This window comes from Geotrypetes seraphini, chromosome 1 (genome assembly GCF_902459505.1).
Source record: "Geotrypetes seraphini chromosome 1, aGeoSer1.1, whole genome shotgun sequence".
Taxonomy (NCBI): domain Eukaryota; kingdom Metazoa; phylum Chordata; class Amphibia; order Gymnophiona; family Dermophiidae; genus Geotrypetes; species Geotrypetes seraphini.
Window position 1 is genome coordinate 475843412 of NC_047084.1, and position 27926 is coordinate 475871337.

Consider the following 27926-nt stretch of genomic DNA (forward strand, 5'->3'; position numbering starts at 1 on the left):
ATAACTCTGTCCTATCACGTGCTCTGGAAGCGCATTCCAGGTGTCCACCACCCGTTGGGTGAAGAAAAACTTCCTAGCATTGGTTTTGAATCTGTCCCCTTCCAACTTTTCTGAATGCCTTCTTGTTCTTGTGGTTTTCGAAAGTTTGAAGAATCTGTCCCTCTCTACTTTCTCTATGCCCTTCATGATCTTGTAAGTCTCTATCATATCCCCTCTAATTCTCCTCTTCTCCAGGGAAAAGAGCCCCAGTTTCTCCAGTCTCTCAGTGTATGAAAGGTTTTCCATACCCTTTATCAAACATGTCGCTCTCCTCTGAACCCTCTCGAGTATCGCCATATCCTTCTTAAGGTACGGCGACCAATATTGGACGCAGTACTCCAGATGCGGACGCACCATCGCCCGATACAACGGCAGGATAACTTCTTGATTATACCTGGCATTCTATTCGCTCTCTTAGCGGCCGCTGTGCACTGTGCCGATGGCTTCATCATCTTATCCGCTATTACCCCAAGTCCCTTTCCTGAGTACTTTCACTCAATAACATCCCTCCCATCGTATAGCTGTACCTCAGGTTTTTGCTTCCTACATGCAATACTTTACATTTCTCTACATTGAACTTCATCTGCCATCTCGTCACCCACTCCCCTAGGTTGTTCAGGTCCCTTTGTAATTCTTTGCAGTCCTCTTTAGTCCGAGCACCACTAAATAGTTTGGTGTCGTCTGCAAATTTTATTATTTCGCACTTCGTCCCTCTTTCTATGTCATTGATAAATATATTGAAAAGCAGCGGCCCGAGTACCGACCCCTGCGGGACACCACTCGTTACCCTCCTCCAGTCCGAGTAGTGGCCCTTCACTCCTACCCTCTGCTTCCTACCCGCCAACCAATTCCAGATCCATCTATGTACGTCTCCTTCCACCCCATGGTTCTTCAGCTTCCCAAGTAGGTGTTCATGAGGTACCTTGTCAAAGGCTTTTTGAAATCTAAATATACGATGTCTACGTGGTCCCCTATATCCATCCGTTTGTTAATTCCTTTGAAGAAATGTAGTAAGTTCGTTAGGCACGATCTTCCCTTGCAGAAGCCATGTTGGCTTGTGATTAGAAGTTTATTTCTTTAAAAATGCTCATCAAAGCCCGGAGCGAATAGTGAAGGGCTGGCACAAGGTGGGGGGTATCAGGGCAGGACCGGAGAGAAAGGGGGTAGTCGGGGATAGGTGGAGGAGGAAGAGTAGCGGGAGCTTTAAATAAGTGGCCTCTGTACTTGCTTCACTTCGGCTGTGGCCTTCAGTCCCTGAGACCAGATCAGGCAGAGCCGCGGCGGCAGAAAAAGGAAGAACAAACAGTCTGCAGAACCAGTAGAAGTGCGTTTTGGGTCCACGTTGCAGCTGGCAGTGTCCTCAGAACGTGTGCCGGAGTGAGGCGTTCTCAGAACACTTGTCGGGGTGAGGCTGAGAAGAGCGGGCGTTTTAAAATTACATCTGGTGGCGATAGTGGCTCATGACGGCTGTACTTTGCTGGAGAGCGGAGCACCTATGCATCTAGTGGTGTCCCACTAGCATCAGCACTGGGGCTGGAGAGCAGGCAGCGAGAGCGGATCGCTGAACGACCAATAGTGCTGGACTCAATGGACTAAAAAAGTGAGTCTTATGGAGCAAAAAATACGGTATGTGGTTATTTGTGGCTTTTCTACTTCTTGCACTTTTGGGAGAGAAATGTCACATTCAATTAGGAGGAGGGAGGGGTAAAGGAGAGAGATTCCAAATTGGAAAGCAGGAAAGAAGGAAGACCAGGGAAGAGTGAAGAGAGAATTCCAGACCATGGGGTGGGGGAAGGAAGGGAAGAAGAGGATAGAGATGCCAAACCACAGGGGGAGGGAAGAGAGAGATGGAAGGAAAGGAGACAGAGATTCCAGACCTTGGGGTGGGGTTGGTAGGGAAGAAAAGCAGAGGAGAACGATGTCAGAGCATTGGGGGGGGGTGGAAGAAGGGAGGCAGAGATGAAAGAGAAGGAGACAGAGATGCTAGAGTATGGAGCGGGGCGGTGGCATACCAAGGGCAGACACTGGATGGGAGGGGTAGAGAGAGAAAGGGCAGATGCTGGATGGAGGGAGAGAGTTGCTATATTGAGGGGGGCAAGGAGAGAGAAACATGCTGGATTCCAGTTAATCAGCTGAGCTGGCAGGACTTGGGGAGACCTGCTGCTCAGTTGATCAGGGGAGGGAGAGCAGCTTTGACAGAAGGGAGGAGTGGTGGTTAGCAATTGCTCTTCTGACCAAGCGCCAGGCACAGTTCCTCCTGCTCTTTACTGGCGATTCTCTGCACAAATAGCGTGCATATAATTTTTATGCTATTATGCTGAGAATCGCCCGTAAAATAAGTCACTCCCACTAAGGGCACTAGATTAACTCACCAGATTTTTCTTCTTATTGACACACCCCACTTGAGCTAACACTTTCGTTACTTGGTGACCCAGTTGTCTGTAGAGAAAACTTAGAAATTTTATAGATAGATAGATATAGATAATAACATAGTAAATGATGGCAAATGAAGACCTGAACTTGTCTCTTCTTTGATATTTCTGAGTCATAGGCTGTAAAGTCCACCTAGTATTGTCCTAAGTTCCAAATGCTGAAGTTGCTGTCCAAGCTCACTCCAGCCTATCCAACCATTCTGTTTGCAGATTATCTACCATAATGTCTGGCCAGTAACATCCTCATGTTCCAAGATAGATAGATACGAAACATACAAACATATTTAAGCAGGGACTGAGAGCAGGCTCTGCAGCATGATAGCTTTTAGAAGATTGAAATGCAAAAGAAAGGTCTGTGCAAACTGTGTGGCCTATACAGTTTAATCACTGTGGGCTATGCTTAAGTAGAGCTTACGCTCATGATAGGGAAAACATTGTGTTTTTTAATCTACTGGCTGGGATAAAGGTATCATTTTATAAGTCTGCTAACAATACTGAAACAATCTGCATTTGTAGGAGAGATGATTAATCTTGTACTTTACTCAGTATTTGCTTGTGTATTTAATTAGGAGCCAGGAAATGGATTTCCAGTGGAGTATGGAATCATGTGGCTTAATAACAGCACTTAAAATAGTGTAATTTAAAGTCTGCTCTGAATAAGTCTAAGTCTTGATTTGGCAGCTCCCAAATAATCATCATATATCACAACCTTGGAGTTTAATGTGACAGTATAGGGAGTTTATGCTAAGATTTCAATGTAGGCAGAGCTCTGAGATGACTTGACACTTTTTGGTCTTTGGGTTGAAATTTAAAATTTGTACTGTTTGGGGGATGAGGGAGTTAATGCTTGGGGGCATGATTTTATGACCATAGTCAAAACATAAGTATTAAACAACATACTTTTAAAAGAGAATGATATATTTGCAGTGGCATGGCAAGGGTGAGAGGCACCTGGGGCATGGCATCCTTCCCCTACCTTCATCCCCGTACCACTCTCCTTCCCCGATCCCCTCTGCTGCAAGTGTCCCCTTTCCCTTCCCCGTACCACAGCCACGAGCAACAAGAACTTCAATGTGCTTTCCCCCCTCCACCTTTACTACGCCACTGTATATTTGTAATAAGCAGCAAAGGTCGGAGAAGCACATAAAGCACAAGAAATGAAGATTTACAAATGCTGGCGAGAATTTCACTTACCCAGAGACCATTGGGAAGGTTGAAGTGAAAAGTTGTTTGGAGCTGGAGGAGCAAGGATGGTTAAAATTTAAGCCCAGTGGCACAACCAGAACTTAAAAAAAAAAAAAAAAATTGAGTGTGCATGTGCTTAAATATGGGAGACAAAAGAGGAGAGAGAGAACTGTTACTCTTGTACCCTTTCCCTTTCCCTCCTCCACTATCAGCCTGACTCCAGCACTCTCTTCCCTTTCTCCTTCCTATTTTCAAAGCTTCAGCAACAGATCAATATACCGTGTTTCCCCAAAAATAAGACAAGGTCTTATATTAATTTTAGGCCCAAAAAAGGCACTAGGTCTTATTTTCGGGGTAAGTACATGATCATCTCTCCCTTCCTCTCCTTCACCCCAATTCTTCCTCTTACCTTTCTTTCCCCCACATGTGCAGATTCTATCCTACCCTCCCTCCCATCCCTCATGCAGTAGAACCCTTGAACAAGTACCACCCCTCCCCACCCACTGCGCAGCTGAATCCCCATCCTTCCCACCCTAGCATCAGAAACCCGTCGCGAGCCTTTCCTCTCAAAGCAGCATTGGGCCAGCAGCACACTAAACAGGCTGCTTTGGCATTGTCCACTCGTGAATTCAGTCTGCCACGTTACTGATGATGTCATCAGTAATGCAACAGACTGAATTCATGAGCGGACAAGGCCGAAGCAGCCTGTTTAGTGTGCTGCCGGTCCGACGCTGCATAGGGAGGTAAGTAAGGCTCGCGGCGGTGTTCCGATGGGAGGGAGGGAAGGATGGGGATTCAGTTGCGGGTGCTCGGGGAGGGGGATAGTCGGTGCTCGCTCAAAGGTTCTGCTGTACAAAGGATGGGAGGGAGGGAAGGGAAACTGCCGGCAAATCCTGGGACTAGGGCTTATTTTCGGGGTAGGTCTTATTTGTGGGGAAATACGGTAGCTATTGCTTTCTCTCATCTTTTATTTTACCATGACCTACCATGATCAAAGAATTGCGTTTTTGGATTTATTGATTATAAAATCAGGGCATAGATTAACCACAACTCTATTTAGGAAGCCTGTGGAGAATAATTTGCTGCATTTTTGAGTTTTTATCCATATTTAAAATTTAACATTCCTATAAGCCAGTGGTTTCAAACTCAAACCCTTTGCAGGGCCACATTTTGGATTTGTAGGTACTTGGAGGGCCTCAGAAAAAATAGTTAATGTCTTATTCAAGAAATGACAATTTTGCATGAGGTAAAACTCTTTATAGTTTATAAATCTGTCCTTTTGGCTAAGTCTTAATAATAATATTGTAATTTATAGCTAAAGAGACATATGATCTAGAAACTGTTTTATTTTACTTTTGTGATTATGATAAACATACCGAGGGCCTCAAAATAGTACCTGGCGGGCTGCATGTGGCCCCCGGGCCGCAAATTTGAGACCACTGCTATAAGCCAATTTTTAAGATTGAGAAGAATAAATTTAGACGATTGTAAAGTTCAAGCAAAAGATGTGATAAGATTTAAACAATGAGGTTATCCCAGTAAATCAATACAGAGAGCTTATTTGAGAGCTAGATATGCTCAAGGAGAACCACTGATGTTAGAATAAAAAGGAAATTGAGGAAGATATAATGATTTGTGTGTCACCTCTTTCTCAGTTGAGTGGACAATTGCTTAAGATTGTAAAATTTGCCAACATTGTTTAATAATTTCAGTTTATCCAAATGTTAGCGTATACTATGCTCTCATATACAAGGGATCAAAAAAATAGGTGAATGTTTGACAATTATTATATTTAAATCTTTTTTTATTAAGCAGTAACAACAGCAGGTACAACACTAGTAGAAAACAAGGTTTACAATTTCAACCAACAACTGCAGAGGACTGGACTCTGATGTCCTCCAAGATCAAAAGCAACACCCCAACCCCACAGAAAGAAACCCCCCCTTCCCCTCCCACCCCCACCAAGAAAAACGGTACAACTCCCAAACAGGGAAATATCAATATCAAACAGGTAAACTTAATTAGAGGTGGAGTCTGTTCAGGATACAGCTATGACTCTCAGGGGACAAAATGTTCAAGTACAATTATTATTCAATGGAATGGGTATAATTATGATAGTGCCCATTCATGTGAAGCTTGTGGCAAATGCCAGTGAGGTTCCTTGACGATGTCAGGCACATCATGGAAAAACCCTGAAACAGGCAAAGTACATACAGCAAAATTTTCTTCTGCGTGTAGGAGTATTAATATTATCTATTTAATCAATTGTCCATGTGATTTGATATATATATAGGAAGATCAAGTAGACAGATTAGAATATGCATAAATGAACATAAATCACATATTATTAAATAAAATGTTTCAAGCCCCCTTGGTACAGCACTGGGTATATTTGAGATGCCAGACTAACGACTTACCACCCATCTGGGCAGCAGCAGATGGGCAGTGTTGGAGGCTGAGGATCGTGTTTGATGCAACAACGGCGACATCATTGAAAATATACTGTGCAGAAGAAAAACTTGATAATGTCGATGAGACATAAAGAATCGATATACAGTGCTGGAAGATGATCTCCTAGGTTGGAAGGCACATACCATGCTACTAGGTAATTAGTGATGAAGCTTAAAAAACCACCCAAACACTCCAGAAGAGAAAAAAAGAGCCAAGAAATCACCTTGGATCTCAGAAGAAACTAGACCACTCCTTCCTTCTCAATGGAGAAGGGTGAATAGTGAGATTCCCCAGGATTCTGTGCTTGTACTGCTGCTTTTTAACATGTTTATCAATGATCTATAGACAGGAATAATAATTATAAGATAATTAAATTTGCTGATGACACAAAGTTGTTAAATCGTAAGAGAATTGTGAAAAATTGCAAGAGGACCTTGGTAGACTGGATGTCAAAATGGCAGATAATGTTTATTGCGAGCAAGTACAAAGTGATGCATGTGAGACAGAGGAACCTGAACTATAGCTACGTGATGCTGGGTTCCACGTTAGGAGTCACCACCTAGGAAAAGGTTTGGATAATTTCCTAAGAGTGAAATCCATAAGCCATTGTTAAGATGGCTTTGGGAAATTCACTGCTTATTCTTAGGTAAACAGCATGAAATCTTTTTTTTCTCCTTGGGATCTTGCCAGGTACTTGTGACCTGGGTTGGCCACTGTTAGAAACAGGATACTGTGCTTGATCGACCTTTGGTCTGTCCCAGTAGGGCAACTCTTGCGTTTTTATTTTCTCTGTGGGTAGGGAAGAAGACTCTAGCAATAGCATCATCTAAAGGCCAAATTCAGGATGCTCATCTGGCTGGTTGAAAATTGTCATGGCCATGGCTGAGCTAAATTGGAGAGTTAGGGATATTACTAAAATGGAGAACATAACCATGTGTAGGTGCAAATGAAAGCCTATTGTACTGGCATGTGGATGCTGCACAAGGGCATACTAGATGGGCCATTTGGTCTTTATCTGCTATCATGTTTCCATGTTACAGGAACAGGTGAAAACAGCCCTCAAAGCAGTCCTCCAGCGAGCAATTGCCTCCAGCTTCTACTTCTCTGATCACTTCTTCAGTTCCTTGCACCTTCAACTGCTGCTACTTGACCTACTGTCCCTCTCGCACACTTTGTCTCTGCTCCTCAGTACTATCTCATGCTATTTACACTATTCATTGGGTCCCTCCTTAGCTGCCACTGCTCTTGCGACATCGTCCCCTCCCCATGCTACTGCTGATGCCATTCCTCTAGCCCTTGTGGTTTTGCAGTTCTATGACACTGATCTAGAACTCTTAGCTCTCATGAGCAGTTATTGCTGTGCCTTTCCGCTGAGCCAGCCTAGATGCCTGCCTTCTGTTGACTACCTCGAAACCAGATGACTTCCTATTACCTGGTTTATTTGTGCTCTAGTCCCTGGGAGTGATCCTACTCAACATTTCCCCAGCAGTATCTCAAACCTGCAGCATTGTGACATCACCTGTTACCCTGGCTACAGAAATCAAAACCAGAAAGATGTACAGAGAAACGGAAATGGCACCAAAAAGCATTCTTTCGGCAGGCCTAAACTAATCAAAAATAGGGAGGGAGGTGGGGGGAACTCGGCAGTAATCGTCCATCTGACTCAACAACCAAGGTACCTTATCTTTGAAACAAAATTTAATGCTTCTTCCTCTTTAATTTCCTACATATAAGCCTTTGAAAATACGGCTCTTAAGTTATGGAGACTGTCCTTGAAGCTTTTTTTAAAACAGATTTCATCTCCTCCCTCCTTGCTCAGTTCATAAACTGAAAAAGAAAGCGGTATCCCAGCGCTTTGAGCTCTTATTTTTAAATGAACTGATGCATTTGTAAGATGCTTATTTTACTGTTCGTGTAGGAATGGCTCTTCAGGTTTCAGGTGGGTAGGTAGCAACTCTAGCATTGTAACTTTAAAACATCAGCCAGAGTTGGCTTTGTTTTCTTGTTTGTTCTCTTAGTCTAAATGAGTGTCTTGGATGAGACTTTGTGGATTTTGAATTCTGTACTGGTTTTGTGCTCAATAAAAATTGTTTGACTATATTAAAAAAAAAAGCCACATCAGCCAGCATGAAATGCATGAATTACTGCCTGGCTCTGAAATTTAGGGTTCCTATAAGTAAAGAGAAGAGATACCCATAGAATAGCAGTAATTTCTTCTGAGTCCATGGAATGTGAGATACTGAGCTGAAGTTCCTGATCCATTCATTCTTTTACTCTTTCAGTAGTGTTTATGCTTAACAGGGGACCATGTCTCCAAATGGGTTAAATTTGTACATTAAAAATATTATGAAAAGCAGAATTTGCTAAAGCAACTGATAACGATTCAGTAAATATTCAGTATTCCCATAAAAACAAATTTAAAAAAATGTCTTAATACAATTCAACACCAAACTCCAGCATCAGAAAATAATTTCCAAAGTGTCCAGACCGCAACTCTTATTTTCATTTGCTTGCCCCTCAATATCATTGCGATGAAGAAAAAAAACACTGTCCTGGTTAAAAACTATTATGGTAAGTGCTGTTCACATCACAATGATATTGAGGGGCAAGTGATTGAAATTAGATATTGCAATCTAGACACTGGAAATTATTTTTAAAAAGTCCCATGACCTGTGCACCTTCTAATGCCCCTTTTCAAAAATGTTTTCTATGTTTGATGTTGGTGTTGATTTGTAGTAAGACACTGTTTTGCATGTGTGCATATCTACACTGTGAACCCAAACAAAAAAAACCCACGCCAAAATGTATTTTGTCATATCTTCCAACGAACTCGGTCGATTCGTATGAAATTTAGTGTGCTGTGTTCTGAATGAAGTTGGTGTAAAATGTAAATATTTCCCACCGCATCACAACACTACCTTATGAAAACGAATTGTGAACTGAATAAAAACACATCAAAATGTTTTATGGCGTATCTTGCAGAAAAATGTAAAGTCAAAAAGTAATGTTTCAGTTAAGCAGATGTTTGAAGTGTGCTCCCTTTGCACGAAGATACACCTTCAACCTTGGCTGCCACTGATCTGTGGACTTTTCAGTGACACTCTGCTTCTGCTCAGCCCAAAGAGAGATGAGGCACTGTTTAAAGTCTTCGATGTCTAATATCGCTGTCTGGTAGATGCGTTCCAGTATCAGCCCCCAGATCTGGTAGTCAACTGGATTTAGGTCTGGTGAATTCGCAGGCCAGAGGTCTGGACTAGAGAATGACACGGTGGCGGTTTACCCGCGGCCACCGCATTTTAGCCGCAGGTCACCCGCCGAAAACGGGGAAGAAAACTAGCAGTCGCTGCGGCGACGGGGACAAGGCCATTCACCGCCCGCGGGGCGGTGAATGGTCTTGTCCCCGCAGTGAGGCATGAAGGATCGCGCGGTCCCCGCAGCTCACACCTGCCTGCCCAATCGATTCTAGTGTTTAGCCAGCTCTCTCCCTTCTCCTCACCTTAGTTTGTAGATTTTCTTTTTCGGCGACCCGCACGCTATCAGAGAGCCGCGTACGCGCGGCTGCTCAGTGTTCAATCTTCTGCTCTGACGCAACCGGAAACAGGAAGTTGCAGCAGAGCAGAAGATTGAACACTGAGCAGCCACGCGTGCGGGTCGCCGAAAAAGAAAATCTACAAACTAAGGTGAGGAGAAGGGAGAGAGCTGGCTAAACACTAGGATCGATTGGGCAGGCAGGTAGTGGCTGCGGGGACCGTGCGATCGCTAGTGTTCCCGGCTCAAATTGGAAGGAGGTAGTGAAAGGGAAAAGGATTCTGGGCCAAGGGGATGAAGTCGGAAAGAAAAACCCACAGCAGGAAAGAAAGGGAAGGACTGGCAGGTGAGCCAGATGCTAGAAGCAGGGGGGGGGGAAGAAAGAGGGAAAAAAGCTAGATGGGGTTGAAAAGAAGAGACACACTGGTATGGAAGAGGAAGATAGGGGAAATCTGGACACAGGAAGGTAACAGAAAGAGGGGAAATTATGTGCATGGGGCATAGGGACAGAGACATAAAGGGGACATGCCATGGGGATGGTATATGGACACAGGGGGGGCAATGACAGATGCATAGGGGAGATATTAGAAATGGAGAAAATAGGAGCACAGAAGCGAGATGGTTTGTGGGGATGGGACAGGGACCGAGCTCGCAGGCTCCAGTGGCTTGCACAAATTACATTGTAACGTGCCATGAAAATAAGAGGGAGGAAGGTAGATAGATAAGCCACGTGAGAGGAGCTGAAGGGTAGTAGAAAGGAACAGATGGTAAAGGAGGGAGGGAAGGGTGGTGGTGGAAAGGAATAGGACAGACATTGAAGGAGGGTGGAGAGGAACAGACCCCGAAGGGAAATGTGGAAGACAGAGTGGGAAGAAGACAGATGCTAGACTATGCGGGAGCGGAGGGAAGAAGATGGGTGCTAGACCAATTGGGGGGGGGGGTGAAGGGAGAGGCACAGTAACAGCAAATGGAAGACGCAGAGAGAAGACACACAGTGGATGGAAGGAATTCAATGAGAAGATGTGGAAAGCAGAAACCAGACAACAAAGGTAGAAAAAAAAATTATATTTATTTATTTATTTTTTGCTTTAGGATAAATTAGTATATTAGTTGTGTTGATAAAAATTTATAAACAAAGCCCTGCCAGCTGAACATCTCTTTCTCTAGTTCAGCAGCAGGAACTTTGATTTATAAGAAAGGAATAAGCTAAATATTACAGTACTAAGGCTTATATGGATGCAGCGGGGACGGTGACGGGGCGGTGAATGGGATGGCAGTGGCGGTGACGGGGCGGTGAAAGGGATGGCGGTGACGGTGACGGGGCGGTGAACGGAACGGCGGTGACGGGGCGGTGCAGAGGATGGTGGGCCGGTGACGGGGCGGTGACGGGGACAGATTTTTTCCCCGTGTCATTCTCTAGTCTGGACCTATGAAGTCAGGGATCTCCTGATGTAGCAGTTCTACGGTGATGGAAGATAAAGTAGTCTCCTGACAAGCAACAGATTGCTGGCAACAGCTTCCGTGTCAAGAGGATGTCCTGGTAATATGAGCTATTGATCTTAACCCCAGGATCAATGAAGAACAGATTGGTGAATCAGAGTTTTGCGATTGCGCCTGAGACCATGACGAATTGGCTGAAGGTTGGGTGGGTCCATAGTGGGCGTTTGGCATTAACCTCACACTTCAGTAGAGTTGAAGGCACGTACAGGCAATCATTCTGTGTGTTAGTCGATGGAGCTACTGTAAATACCTTTTCATCTGTAAACCAGATGAATCTGATGCTGTGCTCCAGGATCTTGGTCAAAAGCTGCTTATACCACCATTTCAGGTGTGTGTGTAAAGTTAACTCTTGTGCACAATCCTTTTTAAGACACTTTAATGTCAGATCATCATGAATTATCCTATCCACAGTTTTCAAACTTATTCCTGCTTCTATTGTTATTTGGCAAGTTGTTTGGTGTGTTTGTAGCGCATCCTCCTGGCTCAGTACAAGATTGTATACAATGTCAATGTGTTCTTGTGTGCAAATCGAGCCCAGTCATCCGCTACCTGGTTTACGATCCACAGTACCTGTTGCTCGGTCTTGCTTAGCAGCACATCAAGGCTGTTTTTGTTCCAACCCTTCTGTGGGAACTCTTTCAACAGTCATTGACTGCTGTAACCTTTTAGCAGTACCTAATTCTTTATCCAAATTCAATCTTCTGCAGTGAAAACATAGAAACATGATGGCAAATAAAGGACAAATGGCCCATCTAGTCAGCCCATCTAGACTGCCCATCTGTAGTAACCAGCGGGACTTGGGTGTGATTGTATGTGATGATCTTAAGGTGGCCAAACAGGTTGAAAAGGTGACGGCGAAAGCTAGAAGGATGCTAGGTTGACTAGGGAGAGGTATGGCTAGTAGGAAAAAGGAGGTATTGATGCCTCTGTATAACACTCTGATGAGACCTCACTTAGAATATTGTGTACAATTCTGGAGGCCGAACCTTCAAAAAGATATAAAAAGGATGGAGTCGTTCTTATTTAATTTATTTAATGAATCATAGAAGTAGATTTTGCAAATTCTACTTAGAATATCTTTATAGTCAGTATTTGCGAGTATGCTATTTAATTTCCGCCTTTCATTTCTGTCATGGTATGTGCAAACTTAGATACAAAAGAAAACTAATTTCTGTGTCAGGGTATGATGGAGGTTCTTAGTTTCTCTGAAGAGAGCTTCCTGATGGAGTTCATGTGCTGTAATATGCGTAGGGAGCATATTAAGATGTGCTGGGAAATTCTTTTAATGAGGCTGGTGGCACCCAATACAATTAGATAATTTCTGCAACATTTTCTTAGTCTCTGATTGCATTTGTTGGTATTTAAGAATCTTTTATTTCTCCACATTTGGTATAGCATGGTCACTTAGCACTGACGATTAGTAATGCTGCTCTTATACTTTTCTCCTTAACTACAATATCTTGTTTTCTTTCATTAAGCTTTTTATCTATGAGAGTAGAAATGAACTAGACCATTACAACTTCTTCCTCATCAGTCGAGACTGACAGGTTATATCCCCTAGCAGTTACAGTTTATTAAATTTGCTATACCACTTAGCTTACGTTTGGTACGGAGGCTACGTGATTATCTCTCTGGAGATAATTTTTGCACGGTTGTCACTTTGTTGATAACCCCTCTGCTAGATTATAATAACTCCATTTATCTCGGTTTGCCCAAATGTGTTTTGCGGTCGTTGCAGCTTGCACAAAACGCGGCAGCATGTCTTATTACTTATGCCTTCAAATAATAATAATAATAACTTTATTTTTGTATACCGCCATACCCTGAAGAGTTCTAGGTGGTTCACATTAGTTAGACAGAGATTACAAGTGGTTACATATCAAATTGATCATAGAGTTGCAAACAGCAAGGAGAGAGTAGTAACAAGTGGTTACATATCAAATATAATCAAATATGTCGCACCGATACTTTGTGAGCTTCATTGGTTGCCAGTCGATATGAGGATTGAGTTTAAAGTTCTTTGCTTGATCTTCAAACTGCTTCAGTTTGATTGTCCATTGAGTGTTCACTCTTTGTTGCAGTAGTATTGTCCTTCATGTGAATTACGGTCCACTGACAAACCTTGTTTAGATGGTCCCTCGTTAGCGGTGGTGTGACTTTCGAGTAATTGCAAGCCAATGCTTTCAGTCCAGGGCCCAATGCTTTGGAATGCCCTTCCTTTGTCCCTGTGCCAAACTTCTTTGCTTTTGCATCTTAGAAAAGGGTTGAAGACTTTACTGTACGAGCGTTTTTTGGTTCCATATCGAAGAATGTTTAGATTCTTTTGTTTTATATTATGCATGTAATGCTGTTTTTGTATGTGTGTTTATCATATTTTGTATGTTACTCTGTTCCTCGCTTAGATTTGTGACTAGGTGGGTTCTAAATAATTTTAAATAAATAAATAAATGGAAGCAGAGACATGAATATTCCCTGTATTTTTCCTCTATTTCTCTGCCTCCAGCAGATGGTGCAGGATGACTAGTGCAGCAGAAATTCTACTAAACAGGCCTTTTTCCCCTGAATGCAGTCCATGGCCTGCAGCCCTTGAGAGTGAACCTTGGCCCAGACATCATTCCCAGGGATTGGTCTATAGACATTGTTCTGTTTGAACATAGAGGTGTTTTTTCCTCTGAAGCCCCAAGCTTTACCCAATTCTTGTGAAACTAGTTGACACTGCCCCTAAGTGTCCTTGACCAGCAGGGATGAGTAGTATCCCTTCCTGCAGACTTCAAAGAAGCAGAGTTTAGGCAGTGTTTATTTTTTTCTGTCAGCTTTGCCTGCCTGCTCTGTTTATAAAAAAGAGAGAGAGCAGAGTGCTGGTAATTGGATACCGTTTTTGTTAATTTAATTGAAAAGACAGGCAGGGGGCTGACTGGGGCAGGCCTGTGCTAGGATCCTAGGCAACTTTTAATTATATTCTTTTCAGTGGGGTTTCTTTGCTAGTTGAGGCAACATTCATGCTGGGAGGCAGGGGTTAGTAGTGTGGCTGGCTTCTACTGCTCTGTGACGGCGGAGAACAAATTTCTTTAGCAGGTGCCTCCATGGTCCTGCCAGATGCCACAGGATTATTTGTGAACTTTGAGTAGCAGGCTCCTGTGAATCCTTCTGAGGAGCCAGTTTTGATGAGAACCAGCACCCCATTTTGTCACTGGACCGCCAGAATTGGGTCCAATGTGGTTTTCCTCAAAGTTCTTCAGTGGCTTCAGGGCTCGCTCTTCTCTCCACAGAGGGAAGGAACTTGGAGATCCAATTTGGAATCCCCTGGAAGCATATACTAATGGCACTAATTGATTGTTTTACAAGGGCTCTAGAGAAAGTTTAAGGATTTTGCTTCAGGAGGTCCTCTGAGGTTAAGGTTTTCAGGGGCCTTGGCCTCAACTGGGACATGGTCTGGTTTGCAAGTTGTGTCAGACTACTTGGTGAGTTCTCTGGTCAAGAATGGAGGCTAGTTCCACCTCTGTAGATGACATAGAGACAGTGGTGGCTTCTTCTCTGAACTGAGTGGAATTGTCCCCACAGGAGGATGAGGATTCCTACATGGTGAGTCTTTAATTCAGAAGGCATCTCTCAATATATGCATTTTTGTGTCCTCCCAGGATGAGCCTATTGATGGGAATCCTATTCTTGAAGTTCTTTGCAAATCTAGGGCATTCTCATTTCATCATGCCCTTTCCCATGTGGTATTAATGGAGTGAGTGTTACCAGACAGGTTTCTCTGAAGCACTAAACTCATGGAAAGGCTCTAGCCCCTCCACAGAAGAATCTCAACATGTTTCCTCCATTTCCTAAAGTGGACACTATTATGCCAGTGGAGGGCACCTCAGCCCCCAAGGATATCCATGATCTTAAGGTGGAGTTTTCTCAAGCTAGTCTTTAACACGTCAAGTCTTGGGGTACAGGCTATGGAGGTCACATAGGGTCACATCTATGGAGGTTACATGATCAGGACTCTAATGTACTGGATGCAGCAAGTGCTGGCCAGGTTTGGGGGCAACCTTTATGGCAGATGCTCTTTACAACCTTGCACATATTTCTTTCTCGCTCAGTGGAAGTTGTGGTAGTGGTGCATTGGTCAGTAAATGTGGCCCCCAAATTCTGCATAAGTAATGTATCTTTAATAATTAGACTGTAAGCTCTTTTGAGCAGGGACAGTCTCTTATGTGTGTGATGTAGATTGATGCGTGAATCTGGTAGCACTATAGAAATAATAGTAGTAGTAGTAGTCTTTCAGGGTTGCTTGTTGTTCAGCAAGGATTTGGAAAAAATAATTTGGTCAAGGCTCACCCACAATACCTTCCTGAGGACAGAGCCAAGTCTAAATCCAAGATTAGGCTCAGTATCAGCAGAATAGAAGAGCCTCCTCTGCCTCAGTGTCACAAGGTAACAGGGTGTTGCCATTTTCAGTGGCCTGGAGGGCAAGGGATGGACCATTCAGGTTTCTAATAAGGGTTTATAGACTTCTCTGGGAAGATTCAGGTGAGGGGGGGTTATTTTACCCTGATCACCAAGAGAGGGCTGTTATCACCTTAGACCAGTGGGTTCTGGAAATAGTCTATCTGTGCTACACCTTGGAATTTGCAGAACTGGATTCTGGGACCTTTTATGGTTTCTCCCCTGTGGTTCTCCCTTAGGTGTGAGCAGTTAAACTCCATGTAACAACAATTGCTTCATTTAGGAGTGGTGGAGCCTGATTTTATTTTCAGTGTACAAGCAGGGAGGTTCCGTCTAGCTATTACAGACCCAAGGGGAGTTGATGTCTTGCTTTGGGTTACCCATTTTGCATGAAAACTTTAGATTTACCTCTTTGTGGATGATACTAATATCTGAATAGAGTAGATACCCCTAATGGTGTGGATAACGTGAGGAAGGACCTAGCAAAGCTTGAGGAATAGTCCAAAACTTGGCAGCGAAGGTTTAATGTAAAAAAATGAAAGTTTATGCATTTGGGCTGTAAAAACCAGAGGGAACGATGCAATTTAGGGGGTCAAGAACTTTTGTGCATGAAAGAGGAGCAGGTATGTAATGATCTTAAGGTAGCCAAACAGATTGAAAGGTGATGGTGAAAGCTATACGGATGCTTGGGTGCATAGGGAGAAGAATGGCCAGTAGGAAAAAGGAGGTATTGATGCCCTATATAAGACTCTGGTGAGACCTCATTTATAATACTGTGTACAATTTTGGGAACCACACCTTCAAAAAGATATAAACGGGATGAAGTTGGTCCAGAAAGAGGCTACTAAAATGGTCGATGATCTTTCAGTTTGATACAGGGACATACAGGGACAGACATAAAAATCTTTGGAGGAAAGGTGGGAGAGGGGAGATACGATAGAAATATTTAGGTGGAACTGCAGAAATTTCTTAAAACTGTATTCCTTGGATATTTGAATTATATCTCAGTTTGATTCTTCTTGATGTTGGCTTGAATCTAATAATTTGTTATATATTTTGGTTGTCTTGATTTTTCTTGTAACTTATTGAAATATTCAATAAAGTTAATAAATAAAGTAAAACAAAAAAATTCCCTATATGGTATAAAATGTGCATAAAGTGAATCTCTTTCAATTGAGAGGAAACTCTGAAATGAGGGGGCATAGGATGAAGGTGAAAGGGGATAGATTCAGAAGTAACTTCAGAAAATGCTTTTTCACAGAAAGGGTGATGAATGCTTGGAATAGCCTTCCGGTTGTGGTGGTGTTGGAAACTAAGAGTGTATCTGAATTCAAGACAGCTTGGGACAAGTACTTTGGATCACTAAGGAAAAGGAGAAGATACTGGATGGCATGGCTGGGCAGATTAGATAGACCATATGATCTTTATCTGCCTTCATTTTTTTAAAGTTTCTATGATTGGTGTTTACAGTGCTCTGATCACAAATGATTTTTCCACTTTTGTGTTCTGGGCCAGCTCATTCAGTTTTAAATGCTCTAATTTGGGTTTATGGTGGCCCCTTTTTCAAGGCCATGGTAGTCATGGTGACTCACATGTGGAAGTAGTGTGTTCATGTCCATCCATATCTGGATGATTGCTTGATTTGCATTGATTTTGAGATAGAGTTGAGGACTTAAATTTCTCAAATAGTCAGCTGTTCAAGCATCTGGACTGGGTAGTGAATAATATGCCAAGAATCAGCTAGTAACCTCCCGTTGCACTTCTCTAGCTTTGGCCAGAGCTGGAGCCTCTCTTTATTTTCCATCCATGACCCCTAATAACATTTGAATAGCTGTGTTGACTGTGACACATTGAACTTGTTTGGCTGCTACCAGTTCTTCAACCAAGGGAAATTGAGCTCCTGTGCAAGGGCCAGTCCTCATAGAGGATCCAAATTCCTTTTAGCTTCAGGCACCACTTCTCAAGGGCTAGGCCAGAAGTGCAGAGGCTACCTTCCTTCTGTCATAGTAACCTTGTTGCTTAGTTGTCATTCTTCCACATCTCTAGCATATGTTCATATCTGGTATGTCCTTGAGCTTTGGTATACAGAACAAAAGATCTTTCCAAAGCATGCAGATCTGCCATTGATCTTGGCTTTATTGCAACAAGATCTTGGGCAGGGCCTCGTAATTCTCTAAAGGTCAGAAGGTAGTTCCTTCTCTCCAGCTGTGCAGTCAGATGTGGGCCATATTTTCAGGCAGTTAATCAAATTTGGCCCCCATTGGAAGGATGTTGCTCCCTTGAGATCTGAGTTTGATCCTGATGGCTTTTTGAGCCCTTTGATGCACGCTTTAGCCATTTTTCAGTCAAGAGAGTCCAAATTACAGGCTCTTTTTTGCAGAGATCATTACCTGTCCTTTTTGGCTGACTGTTTTCGTTAGAACAATAGCATTCTTTTTATTAAGATTTCACTTTTTTTTGTGTGTGTGTGTGTGTGTGTATATATCTATATCACAGAAAAGGAAACACTTCTTCATTCCATGATCATATAAGAAATATTATCAAACAAATACCGTATTTTCGCGGATATAACGCGCACCCGTGTAAAACGCGCACACGGGTATAGCGCGCAGAAATCACGATGATATGTACAAAAACTTTTGTATACCGCGCTCACGGGTATACCGCGCATGATGCCCGACGCTCCTTTCGCCCGCCCTGACTTTCCGTGCGCTGTCCCGACTCTCCGTTCACCCCCCTGACTTTCCGTGCACTGTCCCCCCTTGAAGTCCTGTCCCCCCTTGAAGGTCTGTCCCCATCCTGAAAGCCTGATGCCCCCCCCCGACGTCCGATACATTCCCCCCCCCGGCAGGACCACTCGCACCCCCACCCCGAAGGACCGCCGACTCCCCAACAATATCGGGCCAGGAGGGAGCCCAAACCCTCCTGGCCACGGCGACCCCCTAACCCCACCCCGCACTACATTACGGGCAGGAGGGATCCCAGGCCCTCCTGCCCTCGACGCAAACACCCTCCCCCCAACGACCGCCCCCCCCCAAGAACCTCCGCCCGTCCCCCAGCCGACCCGCGACCCCCCTGGCCGACCCCCACGACACCCCCACCCGCCTTCCCCGTACCTTTGTGTAGTTGGGCCAGAAGGGAGCCCAAACCCTCCTGGCCACGGCGACCCCCTAACCCCACCCCGCACTACATTACGGGCAGGAGGGATCCCAGGCCCTCCTGCCCTCGACGCAAACCCCCCCCCCCCCCCAACGACCGCCCCCCCCCAAGAACCTCCGACCGCCCCCCCAGCCGACCCGCGACCCCACTGGCCGACCCCCACGACCCCCCACCCCCCTTCCCCGTACCTTTGGTAGTTGGCCGGACAGACGGGAGCCAAACCCGCCTGTCCGGCAGGCAGCCAACGAAGGAATGAGGCCGGATTGGCCCATCCGTCCTAAAGGTCCGCCTACTGGTGGGGCCTGAGGCGCGTGGGCCAATCAGAATAGGCCCTGGAGCCTTAGGTCCCACCTGGGGGCGCGGCCTGAGGCACATGGTCGGGTTGGGCCCATGTGCCTCAGGCCGCGCCCCCAGGTGGGACCTAAGGCTCCAGGGCCTATTCTGATTGGCCCACGCGCCTTAGGCCCCACCAGTAGGCGGAGCTTTAGGACGGATGGGCCAATCCGGCCTCAATCCTTCGTTGGCTGCCTGCCGGACAGGCGGGTTTGGCTCCCGTCTGTCCGGCCAACTACCAAAGGTACGGGGAAGGGGGGTGGGGGGGTCGTGGGGGTCGGCCAGGGGGGTCGCGGGTCGGCTGGGGGGACGGTCGGAGGTTCTTGGGGGGGGCGGTCGTTTGGGGGGGAGGGGGGTTTGCGTCGAGGGCAGGAGGGCCTGGGATCCCTCCTGCCCGTAATGTAGTGCGGGGTGGGGTTAGGGGGTCGCCGTGGCCAGGAGGGTTTGGGCTCCCTTCTGGCCCGATATTGTCGGGAAGTCGGCGGTCCTTCGGGGTGGGGGTGCGAGTGGTCCTGCCGGGGGGGATGTATCGGACGTCGGGGAGTCGGCCGGGCAAGAGGGCTTGGGCTCCCTCTTGCTCCGATCGTGGATGCGGGTGCGGGTGGGAGCGCGTGCGAGCGGTCGTTTGGGGTGGGGGTGCGAGCGGTCCTGCTGGGGGGGTGAATCGGGCGTCGGGCGGGGTGGGAACTATGTTTAAAAACTTTTGTATACCGCGCTCAGGCATATAACGCGCGGGGGGTATGCGCGGTAGGTAAAAACGCGTATAACGCGCGCGTTATATCCGCGAAAATACGGTAGATCTTTAAGTCCACATCTAGAGGAATGATCAAGAGCTCAATAAACTAGAGTAACTTTACAACAAAAGAAAATAAATAGAAGGGAATCATAATACCCCTATATCTTATGCCTATATAATAAACAACCCCTTAGATATTAACATTCTTCGCCTGTTCCGTAACAAATTTCTCCAGGTGTGAAGGATCAAAGAAAATATATTTCTTCCCATTGTAGTGCACAAGGCATCTACTGTGCATGGGAAGTAAGGATAAAAGGTAGCTCCCAAAGCAGAAGCTTTGAGTTTTAAGGCCCAAAACATTTTCCTACACTCTTAAGTGTCTTGTTTACATCTGGAAAAACTTGCATAGGTTGCTCACAAAACATCTTTTTTAACCTTAAAGTAGAACTTTAATACCAACAACTTATAAGAAATAATATCCTGTGAGTCCTCTAAGAAGGCAATCAATTCCCCTGGTGCAAGGCCAGGCCACCCCTTCAGAGGACCCCTTCACTAAGGAAGATAAGAATATTTTAACAATAGGTAAAGAATCGGAATTATCCAGATGTAGAATTGCCGTAAAATATTTATTCAATAATTTCTCAAGTGAAATCAAACCCATCACAAGAAAGTTAAAAAACCTTAAATTATTTAAATGTAATTGGTTCTCACGAAATGCAATCTTATGATGGAGCATCCGGCTATCCTTTATCAGTGGCACATTAACAATTTTAAAAAATAATAATGTATATTCCACATATCTTATAATTCTATGCGGATTACAAATTATTCAGGTACTCAAGCATTTTTCCATAACTGTCCCGGTGGGCTCCCACTCTAATCTACCTTGGGCAGTTTGCTAAGTCTGCACTGCATCGAATAGAAACCATATCTAATGTGGAGGGGCATTTTCGATATGATGTCTAAATCCGAGTTTGGATTTAGACTAGCCACATAGATATCCCAGCAGAGCAGTGGGGACCCCTAGCAGGCACTCCTGTAAACTTCAGATAAATAGTTGCATAACCCCCCTTATATTATATGTGAGCCCTCCAAAACCCACCCAATATTTACTGTACCCTGCTGTAGGTTTTGTGTGGGTTTGGAGGGCTTACATGTTCCACCACAAGTGTACTAGTTAAGAGTGGGATATATGGGCCTAGGTTCCTATCTTTATAATCCACTGCATTGACTACTAGACTACTCCAGGAACCTGCTTACTGCTTTAATAGGACTGATCATAACATCAGAAGTTGTCATACAGGCTGGTATATACTGTTTTATTCACATCTTTGGGGGTAGGAAGAGGTCAGTGGCCTCTGGGGGAGTGTGCAGAGATCATCCCTTAATCCCTCCAATGGTCATTTGGTTAGTTTGAGTACCTTTTTGACACTTATTTGATATTGAAACAGGGCTAGATTTCAACATCTAAATTTTGCCCTGGACTTTTCAACAATGTTCAGTTATTGTAGAAAAGCATCCAAATCATAAGCCCACCCTAGTCCCGCCCAGTCCATTCCTCCAGCACACCACTTGACATTTAGACATACTTCAGACAAACAACATAGAAAACAGTCTATTAAAAGGGTTTTGAAAATATTGATTTGGATGTTTTGGCAAGAAAAATATCCATCTGCCCTTTTATGCCACTTTTTGGGCTCTTATTTTTGCAGTTCTGAAAAATTCATAGTTTCATAGTTTATTTAAGTTTTGATTAAACACTTATCCAACATTTGAAGAAAAAATACACAATTATGCTGTCTTACTCTTCAACAAATCTTTGGTTCTGGTAACTACCTGCCACATGTCCACTAACAAGATTCTCCCTTCAACAGCTGGTCATGATGGCAGATATAAAGCTCAGTCAGAAATGACTGGCTCCAGTTTGAGGTTGCACATTACATGTGGAAATGGACTGGGAAGAAAGCACCAATTCAGCCAGTTCTGTGACCACGTTGGTTCAGTCACTGGATGAATGTCAGTATTTGTAAGCCGTAAGGGAGGGCTTTGTGCATTAGAAACATAGAAACATAGAATATGACGGCAGAAAAGGGCCTTCGGCCCAACAAGTCTGCCCACTCAAATAACCCTCCCCTCTAAGTTCTTCTTTGAAGTGAGCCCACGTGTTGATCCCATGTGTTGATCCCATTTGTTCTTAAAGTCAGTCACGTTACTGGCCTCAACTACCTGAAGTGGAAGATCATTCCAACGGTCAACCACCCTTTTGGTGAAGAAGTACTTCCTAGTGTCACTATGGAATTTCCCGCCCCTGATTTTTAGCGTATGCCCTCTTGTCGCCGTAGGGCCTGTAAGGAAGAAGATGTCTTCTTCCACCTCAATACGATCAGTGACGTATTTTAACGTCTCTATCATGTCACCCCTCTCTGCGTTCCTCGAGAGAGTAAAGGTGCAACTTACCTAGTCGTTCTTCATATGGGACATCCTTGTGCCCTGAGATCATCTTGGTGGCCAGTCGTTGAACCGATTCCATTCTTAGCACATCCTTGCGATAGTGTGGCCTCCAAAACTGTACACAGTATTCCAGATGTGGTCTCAGAGAAGGGAGGAGAAGTGCTGGTTGGTAAGGCAAGTCTCTTACAGCTGGAGTAGATGTAAGTAAAATTCTGTTTTGACCTTCTGCTTCTCCCTAGCCAAAACTAAACAGAAAGAAAAATAAAGTTCCAGCCTTGTGCTTCAAAGGGACATGTCCCAATGGCCGTGCACCTTGGCACACTGCACAGTTATTCTGGTAATGGGGGTGGAGTCTGTGATGTTACCATTATCAGCAGGGCTTGGAACAATCCTCCTCTGCTAGAATCTCTATCTTCCTTCTTGAGCACTGCTAAGCTCCAATAGATCTCAGCCTCTCCCATTCTCGGCGCACTATACAGATATTCTTGTGGTGGGGGGTCAGGGCCAGTGATGTCACCGCTACTAAAGGGGCACAGAAAAATCTTCCTCCGCCAAAATCTCCTTCCTTCTCAAGCATCCTATCTTCCCAAGGTGATTTGCTCTTGTCATATATAAAGGTGCTTGTACTACCAGGTTTCTAGGAGTCAGACAAATTGGGTTCCTGAACCCTTCATAAGTCAGATGTATGAAGAGCCCTCTTGTATTGCTTAAAAATCACTAGTTCCTTTCGGAAGTCAGATAGAGTATTCGTATTGTGTTTTGGTCTGCAGAATGATGAAGCAGTCCTCTCTGCATTCTTTTGTTAAACGTTACAAGATTGATGATCAGGTCAGGGAAGATGCTGTCTTTGGCAGAGCTGTGTTTGTGTGCCTTGTCTTTCTACCACCCAATGAGATAAAACTTTGAAATATCCCGTCTGTCTTGGCAGAATGATAAGAAGGAGAAATTTACACTTATTGGATAATTTCCTTTCCTTGGGTCCTGCTAGATCAATCCAGGGCCCACCCAGAAAGATGATGGAGTCCTGACAGTCCTTTTCTTTCCTGTTCATTATACATAATTTTCTGATGTTCAGGGTTCTGCAGATGGTTCTCCAGTTGAATGGGTTCCATGTGTTTATACAGTAGTTAATTCTGAACTTTGGCATTAGTATACTGGGAATATTTCTACCTGTAGCATCTATTATATTGATGATGTCATCTGATATCTTCAAGTCTCTGCCTTCATCTGCTGATAGGGGACATAACTCCAGCAGGACTCAAGGAAAGGAAATTATCAGGTAAGGATACATTTTTCCATTTTCCAACACTGTTCCCTCTAAGCTGAGTGGGAATTCTCCCATCTACTGTTCTGCAAGTGAGGGGTGCTGTCCTGTTTCACTGTTACAGATTCAGTAGTGAGAGACAGGCAAACACTGCAGGACTCCAGGGAACCTTCCTGTCCCTAGTGATTGAAAACACAGTATTGAAGCTTCATCTATTACCAGCTGCAATGCATTTGGAGCACCCACAGGGAATAGCGTTTTCCACACTTCTGTCCAAGTTGCGATGCAGTGTTTTCTGGCATAGCAGTGTGTTAGTATTTACATAGCTTTCAATTGATTAGAAATGCTACCTTATTGTGCTTTTCTGTATACAATTTTTCAGGCATCAGCACGTCACACCCAACAGTGAGATGGGTGACTTAATGCTACAGAATCTAAATTTGTCTGTTTTATCTTGCCCGTAGTCCACTTTCCTGCCCTAATTATTGATCTCTCATCTCTTTTTAGACTTATCCCTCCGTAACTATTCATGTGTCACATTTTGATCTAGTTGAGGTTTCTATAATTCCTGCTGCGTTTCTTTTACTAGTATGGCATTTATTTATTTTTTATTCAGTTTTCGATACCGTTCTCCCAGGGGAGCTCAGAATGGTTTACCTGAATTTATTCAGGTACTCAAGCATTTTTCCCTGTCTGTCCCAGTGGGCTCACAATCTAAATTACCTGGGGCAATGGGGGGGGGGGGGGAGAGTTAAGTGACTTATCCAGGGTCACAAGGCAAGTCGCCTAATCCCCCCATTGCCCCAGGTACTTTAGATAGATTGTGAGCCCACCAGGACAGATAGGGAAAAATGTTTGAGTACCTGAATAAATTCAGGTAAACCATTCTGAGCTCCCCTGGGAGAACGGTATCGAATAAAAAATAAATAAATGCCATACTAGTAAAAAAAAAAAAAAAAATGCAGCAGGAATTATAGACACCTCAACTTGATCAAAATGGAACACATGAATAGTTAAGAAGGGCATTGTGAGGGAGACAATCTGAAATCTGAGATCATCTTCGGTCTGAGCCTAAAATTTACCTGAAGGACAAAGGTTTTCCCTTTTTTAAAGTGTGGAAAACATAAGAAAGTAATTTGAAGAAAAAAGTAGCGGCTGGCAGTTTTCTTTTTATCTGCTGGTTGAAGCGATATGCCTGCTTTCCAGGGCTCTTAAAATTGACTGACACTGAATACAGAACAAAACGAGAGAGAGTGAAACCCAGGGGGGCGTGGCAGATCTTGGGAGTCTGTGCACTGCGGTACAGCATTTCTAGCCAACCGAGGTAGATTGGTCCTTCCAGGTTGTCCTTTGCAGTTAATGTTTAACTTTGTAACATTCAGGATTCTCGAGAACATGAACCATGTGCTTGTTGAAGGTGCCTCGCTTGGGTGCTAGAGCTGCCAGCTGTGTCCTTTTGTGCAATTTGAAACCTTAAGAGTTCCTTTGAAAGTGATCGAGAGGAGAGGATTCCTCCAGCTGGTTCTGGCCCCTTCTCGGAAGGTACAGGCAATACTTCTCCTTTGCTGGCTTTGAATGTCTGTCAGCACTTCTTTGAGGACTGCTCATCCGGCTATTAAATGCTGCCATTCAGCTATACTTAGCTGGAGGTGTAGGGCTGTCATGCACTATTTAAGGTCTTTAGTTTGAATCAATGTGCCAGCCTGCTTCCTTTCGCTGGTAATTTTTCTGTACCTTTTTAAAGTTTATTTTGTTTAAAGAATACCAAGATTCTGCCTGATGGCAGCAGGTGAGGATGAGATATTTAAGTCTTTGGCTCGTGTTTTCTTTTCAGCCCATCTGTTTTCTCCAGTGCTGCTGTTATGATTTTGCCCAGGTTGCATGTCCTTGGTGATTTTTCTGCAGACTGGTCATCATTCTGGCAGATTGCTTTGTAATAATAAGCTCTCTGTTCTTTCAATATCTACTCTGAGACTCTCTTCTTTACCCAAAAAGCTTATTAATTTTGTAGCAGTTTCATTGTGGGATTCATTGCTGTCTGAACTGCGATGTGAACATAGTTACTTAAGATTTCATAAATTACTAAAGTATTGGCTATTTAGGAAATATTTTGCTACTTCGTTTTTTAACATACAATTCTAATTGTTTTTAATTTTAAGTTTCTAACATAGTACACCATTCTGAGCTACTGGTTAGATATGTTATATAAGAATTATAATGTTATATCAAGTTATAAACATTAAACAGTTGTGGTAGTAGTCAGAATGGGTAAGTTCTGGACTCTGATAAACTATGGGTACCATGTAGCAGACTGTTGCCTGATACTGACAATCCTTGTTTTCATGATCTGCAAATCGTACTGTGAGATATCTGCCTGCCTTGTGCTGCGTTTGGAAAGGAGAAAGATTCGTGCATGCCCACATCTCTTTGAAGTAGCTTTTATGTGCATTATTTAAATTCAATATTCTTAAAATTCTTAAATACCCTTTTCCCCTCCCCTAAATTAGGCTTTATTCTTGCATTTGATGTTGAAATGGTTTTTAGTGAGCTGCACATAAAGAAGACTTGTACTAGAAGTGCACAAATAACAACTTATTGTTTAATGCCAGCTTAATAGTGCACAGTTTGCATTTTGGATTTACCCCAGTAAGTCTTGTTCCTGGCAGTTTGTCCTCTTGATGTCTCTTATCTGTTTAAAATAGTAAAAATTCGAAAGACAAAATGGACATTTTTTTGTCAAATGTAGATGGATATTTGCTGGAATCTTGTACAGTCAGTTTATGTGAAGGCTTATTGATTAATTTCTTTTAAGTGGCAATCATGTCAGACAAGAAACTGAATACAGAGGAAAGTCAGCCCGAATTCTGTGTGGAATAGAGGTCTGCACGGGAACGGGGATCGCGGGAATCCTCCTAACCTACGGGACTCCCATGGGGACCCCCTTCTAGCCAACGGGACTCCCACGGGGATAGAAGGCTTTGGAAGCAGGGTTCGTCCATATAATATAATGGACACGTCAGCCTTAGTAAAAGAGGGGGTTTATAAGTTAATTACCTGAACAGAAAACACAAAAAGGATTCCACCAAAGAGATTCCACAAGGTAAACAGCAGCGCAAACACAAAAGAAACTGTGGAATTGATGATTCTGTCAGAAGTAATTGCTGCTTTTTATGGGGACGGGCGGGGATGGAGGTAATTCCTTGCGGGGACGGAGAGGATCCTGACGGGGACGGGTGGGGACGGAGATGATCCTGATGGGGACAGGTGGGGACGGAGAGGATCCTGACAGGGACAGGTGGGGATGGGTGGGATTTCTGTCCCCATGCAACTCTCTAGTGTGGAGTTCCTGAAAAAGTTCCCCTCCAGGCATTCACACCATTTATACATATCTGTAAATGGGGGACACTTCTGTGCTGTTTAGTAGAGCCCCATGCAGACATTGCACTAATATGAAATATTTATTTATCTAAAATATTTCTATCCCATTTTGTCCTGTGGTTCCAGGAGGTAATATAGACTGCTGGGCTTAAGGAAAGTAGAACTTTAGAAATGGGGTGGTGATAATAAAAGATACACTTTTAAAAGGGGAAACCCACCAATGGAAACTGGCTTGTGGAAAACAGGATAAAGAAGATGGCAGAAAAGGATGCAAGAGAGCCACAAATTAGCCAAGTATTGATCATTCTAATGAGTGCTGCTGCCTTTAAAACACTTCTAGAGACCAGCAACCAGACTGATTCTTTGCTGTGCTTCACAGTCCATTAACTTTACTCCAGAGTCCTCTGCTTTATAAAAATATTGATATAAGTCAGAGCTACATTTCAATTAAAAGCTTTAATCATGGTTACAACTCTTAATTGAACAATTAATCATGATTAATTATGCAATTGAAGGACCAATATCAAAGCAAGCAGAAAGAACTAACAATATTGTCTTCACTAGTCTTTAAGCCCGTTACATTAACGGATGCTAGAATAGATATGTCTGTCTGTATTTCCTTTTGTCTCTCTGTCTCCTTAGCCGCTGTCTGTCTGTCTTTCCTTTTGTCTCTCTGTCTACTTAGCCGCTGTCTGTCTGTCTTTCCTTTTGTCTCTCTGTCTCCTTAGCCGCTGTCTGTCTGTATTTCTTTCTTTTCTCGCTCCTTGGCCGCCTGTCTGTTTGTGATTCTTTCTGTGTATCTCCGTGGCCCCCCCTGTCTGTCTGTCTGTCTTTCTTTCTCATTCCTTGGCCGTTGGCTGGCTGTCTTGTCTGTCTCTCTGGCCCCCTGTCTGTCATTCTTTCTGTCTGTGTCTCTCCCTAGCCCTTGTCTGTCTGTCTTTCTGTCTGTCTCTCTCCCTGGCCTGGCCCCCCGAGCAAACCAAGATTGCTGCCTGCCCCCTAGCACACCCCTTACCCCTAAAGCATCCCCTTTTCC

At 44.0% G+C, this 27926-nt stretch overlaps 1 protein-coding gene across 9 annotated transcripts in view; it reads left to right on the top strand.

Moving 5' to 3' along the window:
* The window catches only part of KANK1 (KN motif and ankyrin repeat domains 1), a 384339-nt gene that overhangs the window by 147767 nt on the left and 208646 nt on the right, over positions 1 to 27926 (top strand). Inside the window, exon 1 of one of the 9 annotated variants that reach the window (XM_033925141.1) lies at positions 25226 to 25301. The exons of the other annotated variants lie outside the window; for them this stretch is intronic. The gene's annotated coding sequence lies outside the window, so the exon portion shown is untranslated. Of the gene's footprint in view, positions 1 to 25225; positions 25302 to 27926 lie in introns of those variants that run through there. 9 annotated transcript variants of the gene reach the window in all.